Source organism: Dipteris shenzhenensis, chromosome 2 (assembly GCF_047967505.1).
Source record: "Dipteris shenzhenensis isolate YYH24624 ecotype China chromosome 2, Dip_SZ_1.0, whole genome shotgun sequence".
NCBI lineage: Eukaryota > Viridiplantae > Streptophyta > Polypodiopsida > Gleicheniales > Dipteridaceae > Dipteris > Dipteris shenzhenensis.
The window spans coordinates 58,092,352-58,099,362 of NC_141597.1; positions in this window are offsets into that span (position 1 = coordinate 58,092,352).

The following is a 7,011-nucleotide window of genomic DNA, read 5'->3' on the forward strand; positions in this document are numbered from 1 at the left end:
TCCTCTCCATGCAATCCTTATTCATAACCTAGTAGTGGAAGCAACATTACACACAATTTAAGTCATACCTTGAGCTTGAAAATACTATCTAGAAAAGATAGGGAAAGATGATTCTTGAAAGATCATAATATCTTGAGATTGAAAGTACTCTCTTGGCTTTAAGTCATAAAAGTAATAGGATGGGGATAGACAATATACTCTCTAGAAAAGATCTAATGATCACACTTGCAAAATCATGATCTAGAGAGAGAAATATTAAAACCCTACACTTTTTGAGGTCCCTTACAAAAAGGGTAGAGATCCCTTTAGGTCCACTATAAAAATTGTAGACCCCCAAGAAATCCCTTATAAAAGTTGCAGACACCCCAAGAAGTCCCCTACAAAAAAGTGTAGATACCACAAGAAGTCCCCTACAAAAACTATAGAGACCCCAAGAGGTCCCTAACAAAACTTGTAAAGGCCCCTGGAAGTCCCCTACAAATGGTCTAGAGACCGACATGTATAAATATCTCTTAATGGAAACTCTTTGAGGTTTGATGTTCAAGTCATTTTTGTATTAATGTGCTTGATCTCCTTGTGTCCATGCTCCCTTAACACTATTGACATGTAATAGCATGCTCTCTCAACAATATCAACATGTGATAGCATGCTCTAACCTTGCAGTCTCCCCTCCTCCTCCCTCTCTTCCTCCTCTCTCTTGCTTCTCCACCTCCCTCTCCTTCTCCTTCCTTGTCCTCCTCATCTTATCTCCTTTTCCTCACCTTGTTCACTCCTCCTCAACCCTTAACCCCATGAATTTGTAAAGGAGACTAGCTCTCCATATCTCAAACATGAACTCTTTCGAAACCCACAACTCCTCTTGACCTTAAATACCTAGTTATGTTTCTCAACCCTATCCAACCCTTTCCTAAACCCTTGAGCCCTGGGGGGAGTAGTTCATTAAGAAAAAAGGGAGCTCATTTTGGGGCTTTTTGGCCAAAATGAAAAATAGCTCTCAACCAATGGCCATAGGGCCAATATAACATGGTGAAAATTGAAAATTTCGAAAAAATTCTAGAATGTTAGAGCAAGAATTAATATTTTATGCATGTACAACTATCAATAACAAAAAAAAATTTTGAGTTATTGACACGGTTCTACTATCTAACAATGTCTTATTCAAAAAAGATTACTAAGTGAATAGTGCTTTCCCTCCCAAACTACTCTCCGCTCCCAAAGTACTCTTCCTTCTCTCTTTCTCTCTCTCTCTCTCTCTCTCTCTCTCTCTCTCTCTCTCTCTCTCTCTCTCAGTTGCTTCCTCGTATGTATTCCTTCAACCTCTAGATTGGGTTGCCTTCTGCGAGTTTTCGGTGGCGATGGCAAACTAGTAACTCAAAGTTACCCCTAGGAGCAAGGTACAAGAGCAGGCTCTTTGTTTTGTTTATATCTCTCTTTGAATTTTCAGAAATTGCGATGAGCAAGACTATGCTTTTGCAAAATGGTGTGTTTATCAAAATGCTACAAACTGGAATGTAACTTTAAATTTGCAAGTTTTTCATGGGGACGGCAAACTAGTAGCTCGACCTCGCTCTATGAGAAGTTGTGTTTATCATAATATCAAGGAGCAAGGTACAAGAGCAAGCTCTTTTCTTTGGTTGGATAATATTCTTTCAATTTTTGATGAACAAGAGTGTGCTTTTGTGAAATGGTGTGTTTATGAAAATGTTGCAATCTAGAATATAACTTCTGAAAATTTTTCATGGGGATGGAAACCCAGTAATTGAACCTGGTTCTACGAGAAGCTGTGTTGATCATAATATTGAGGACCAAGGTATCAGAGTGATCTTGTTGCTTTGTCAAACTCTCTCTTTGATAATATTCTTCAAGTTTTTGATAAGAAGGCCATGCTTATGCAAGATGGTGTGTTTATATAAAAATGATACAGACTAGTATATAATGTGTGCTCCTTGATATGTCCATTGTTTCAAGTGTTCAAGTATAAGTTGAGATACTAGTCTCAATGGCATCCATAGAGAATCATAACCATTCTTGTGCAAAACATCATGTTGATCAGACTGTCGAGGACAAAGCTATAGATATGAGCTCCCTCCCTCATCAACCTCTTTCCTTTATACCTTCTATCAATGTTGCCAACAAGGTTACTGTTGTGATGGCCACTGGCAAAGATTGACTGTATCAAAAGGAGGTTCATGCAGCTAGACTTATGCCAAACGGAATGAGGGAAACTCGAGAAGGAGAAGTTGGCCGTCAAGCAAAGCGTAAACCCAAAGAGCAGTTAAGTTGCTACATGCTAGGCAACCAAGCAATTGTCGATAGGCATAGAGCAAGAAGGTAAATGAGATAAGAGACAATACAATTGAGAACCACGAAGTAAGGAGATCAGCGAACGGTGCAATTAATGAGAAGGGAAGCGAATGAGAGCCTTTACAAGCCAAGAGAAAAGGCTGCCTAAAGACTGACGGGAACATGAAGAGGTTAGCCATTAAACCAAAAAAACTCATCCTGAGAGAGAAAGAGTCATGAAGAGAGACCATGTACTGTCATGACGGGTCGGAGCGCAGTAAGAAAGATGATAAAAAAAGTGTCGTTCAAGCCAGCCAAGCTTAAGGAAGCCAAGGCTACAGTGGAGGAAAAGGATAGTGAGTGTGAGTGGAGACGCAGAAAAGGAGCACGCGCTCAGTAGTTCTATTAGGCAGTATAAGGGCACATAAATAGGGGGTGGTAGGATGGAATTAGATAAAGAGCATAACGCTCTATCAAGAAGAGCGAGTAGAAAAACGTCATCTACGAGGGGAGTGGGTAGTGGTGGTTAGAGGTTGGGCGGTGGGTAGGGGAAATTTAAGGGTCTATTACGTGGATAGTTGGTTAGCAAGAATAGGGGGTTAGGGAAGGTAAGGCATTGGTTATGTGAATGGGAAGCTTAATGTAGGGGTAGTTTCTTTTAGATGGGTTTATTAAAATCATTAAGAGGGATTTTAAAAGGAGGCTTTAGTTAAAATCAAAAAATGAAAAAATAAAAGGAGTTGGAAAAAGGCAAAAATAGTTTTAAATGAAAGTATTCAGAGGGTTTCTTAGGGATTAAAAAACTCGACTAGAAAAGGGGAAATTATTAGTTAGGGAATTATTAAAATGAAAAATAATAGGGATAGGCTAACCTTACAAATTTAGCTCTAGGTTATCAGTGCATTGTTCTTAGACACCCCCATGACGTAGTCACAAGCTTTTAAAGGATTATTGTGAACCATAGACCAAAGGATGAAAACAATCTTCAATTTTGAGGTGGTAAAGATAATTAACTTTGTTTAATAAACATAAGCATAGGAAATTCTAATTTTATATCTAATATATATAACATATATTAGCAATTATTCATTAAAGGTGTGCACAAAAAGAAATAGTGTGATTGTAAACAAATGATGATTAAGGGTGGAGGTAACTTTATTAAATGGAAATTAAAATAAAAATAAGTAGCGAAATTAAATTACTAATAAAGTTTATGAAGAGGAGGTTAAGAAGCAAGTAGAAAAGGGAAAATAATACAATTAAAACTTTTATTTTTATTTTAAAGGGGGGATAATAAATTTAGGGGGGGTTTGAAAAGATTACTATATTCATTAAAACACGGTGTGTATAAAAAGAGTCAATGGAACAAAATGTATAATTTGTGTGTGAGCAAAAGGAGCCAATGAATCAAATATTTAATGTGTGTGTGTGTGTGCACGCACATGCGCACGCATTTGTAAAGTTAAAAAAGTGTGTGTGTGTGTGTGTGTGTGCACGCATGTGCAAATAATTCAGTATCCCATCATATAGATCAACCATATATTTATTTCCAAGTAATATCACCAATAGTTGAAATAAGAATATATTTAAAACATTATATTGATTCTTGCTGGAGTAAAAGAATTTTTATTTTATTTTTGATGAAATCCAAAGGAGATAACAATGTATATTCAAGGGGTAGCCATGGTAGTTATGTTCTTGATAACGATTATTCGAAGATGGAAGAACTATACCTTTTGCCAACCAACCACACAATAACCAAAGTTAGAACTTTGTAGATTATTAAGTGGGTGACAGGTATCCAAGCATCCTTCCCCCGCTTGTTATTGCTGTCATGAATAATACTCATCAAAACAACAAGTACCCAGGCTTATATTAGAAAAAAAAGGGAGTTAGAACATATACAAACGAAAGGAGTCAAAAATAAATTAAATTCCTAGCCTTCCATGAAGGAGGCATGCTAAAAGTAAGCGAAAAAAAGGCCTACCATATAGGAGGCACAGTAAATTAAAGGTAAGTGTACAAAATTCCTAGCCTGCCATAAAGGAGGCATAAAAGATTAAGAGAACTAATGTAGTTGCTACACCATCCATAGAGGAGGTACAATACTTGTTAGAAACAATTAGCGAAAATAATTAACAAGCACTCCATTAGGAAGCAAATTAAATATTGAAAATATTGGCAACATAGTCCCATTATTTCGAGGGGACATGTCATGAAGTAACTTTAAATGTTTAAATCGTTGCAATTCAAAAGTTAATACCGAATTGTGTGCCTAAAGCAGGGAAATAGTTAAAGTAAGAGTTACAAGGGTGCTCCAAGGGTGACAAGTAAGGTAGTATAGCCTTATGTCTATTTATTGATTATTCAGGGGAAATCTCAACTGCAATTACACCGTTATTTTAATTGTGTCTTGGCCTTTCTAGCGAGGTAGGGTCTAGTCCTAATAATTCCGCCACATTGCTCAAGTTCCTTTTGGGCCTCCTCCATTTTTTGGTGATGAAGGCAATTTTGGCAGGGTCCTAGCTAGCGGACATTTTAGCAGTCTTCTTATATGTTGGGGTGTTTGGTCCCAACTTTGTCTGAACATAATCATAAAGGGTTATAGAGATAATGTGTTTTGGTAATAAATATTTATGTGATCCTAATTTTTTATTTTTTAATAAAAAGACAGATATTCCACTTAAATTCAACGGTGAAAAATCCAAGAAGGCAATGACAAAATGTGTTAGTGCAACTAGGAAGGACATATATTGACAAATTTATAGAGAGGAAGAAGACTCCAATTACAAATTTTCACATGATTGAGGATGACATAACCAAGCAAGAGGGTAACACGAGTTATAATTTTTCTAATGGTGGAGGTAAGTGAGATTATCATGCACTAGAAAATAGTCCACCATGTAAAACACCGTAAAGGTGAACATGATAGAGCAAATAGAGATTCAAAGATAGGTAGAGGAGTAATTAGAAATAGTGTCAACAAGATCTAGTAGTTCTCTCTATGTAGCACCTATTCTTTTATCAAAAAGAAGAATGGGACTTCCTATATGTGCATTGACTATTGTGTGCTAAACAAGGTTATGGTAAACAACGACTCCCGAATTCCTACAAGAGATGATGTTCGAGACAAATAAAGAGGGCCCTAGGCATCTAGTATAATAAAACACCATATTAGATAATTTGAGAAAATACCATTCTTAGAATGGTAGTGTTGGGGGAAATTATATCCTTTCTCCATGAAAACTCAAGATAAATAGAGAAAATAATCTACATTCTCATTCATAGCAGTATGAAATATCAACTACATTCTCACTCAATAAATGTAATCATAAATTTATTAAATACATTGTGATTCACCAAAAGCATCAACTCCTAAAATTAATTGAGCGAGAATCATTAAATGAACCTTAGGAGTGTTCATAAACACCTTTAAGTTAGCTTTTACATTATCCATACTTTGTTCGCTTGAAAATATTCATTTCAAAATTTGCAAAGCTACGCAGAATCTCCCATATCATGTTGTGACCCTTAGTGGTGTTCTACAATTGGTAATAACCATCAATTTTGAATCACATTATATCAAACTTAAAATGTTAACAAGTAATGAAAATTTTAAGGAATGCAATATTTGTAGTTGATATAGAGTTATGTTGTCTGATAAACATTTATTATGCACTTCCAAACCTTAATACTAATGGGATTCATTGTAAAAAGATAGCTTTACATGTTATGAGAATTGCATAATTTTTCTATTGAAAACATAACATTTCATTGATATACCATTGGCAACTCTGAAATCAAACATCATTTAGGATAAATTCTGACTTTATGGGGAGAATGATACTAGAGCCATGATGGCACTATTAAAGGCAAATTTGATTCACCTACTCCCATTTTTGATGCCATCTACCTCTCTTGTTGGATGGCACAAACGAAGGCAAATTTGAATCACTTACTTCCACGGCTACTACCATTTGGCTCGAACGTTACTCATGTGTGTATTGGGGTGATTACCTTGGCTACCTCAGCATTGACATCATTCAAACTCTGATCCATTTAGAGGAGCTATATGCAACATTGTTAGTAGCCCAATTGAGGGGATATATACTAGTAGCCGGAAGCAAACCTGTTATTATCTCCATGCAAACCATTCGCAAACTCTACTACACAATCTTGGCCATTGTTATCTTGATACTTCTTAAACATTGTGCTTGCAATCCCAATCCGCTTGGGCATCTTTCTACATATGAAAGAATTTTTCATACTTTAATCATTGGAAGGCTTGCCTATTAAGTCAAAAACTCCAAGGGACGGCCACTCCCCACATTGAGGAGACTTAGGCTCCACCCTTGTGATAACTTTAGCTTGACTATGTCTACCAACTATGAGCATAGGTGGCGGCAATACTGCTTTGTTGATATCTATAGCGGAGCTGCCTCCCTGGGAGCCTCGGCGCCCCCCCGGCCTGCTTTGGTCTTCTGCCCCATCTGTTGATCGACCGCGTGCCACACCGGGGCAGGGTGAGCCCACGACACCCCCCTGCGACATTGACACCACAGCTCACCGCATGGGCTGTGGCTCCTGTTCAGCTCGCCTCTCAAGGGTGTGCTCCAGCCCGCCACCCAGTTCAGTGCCTGTGATTAAATAGCACTACCAGCTCGTCCGCCTCTATTGCATTGCGGTGAAAAGCGTGTCTATCACCATAGCAATTGGGTTGTGGCTTCA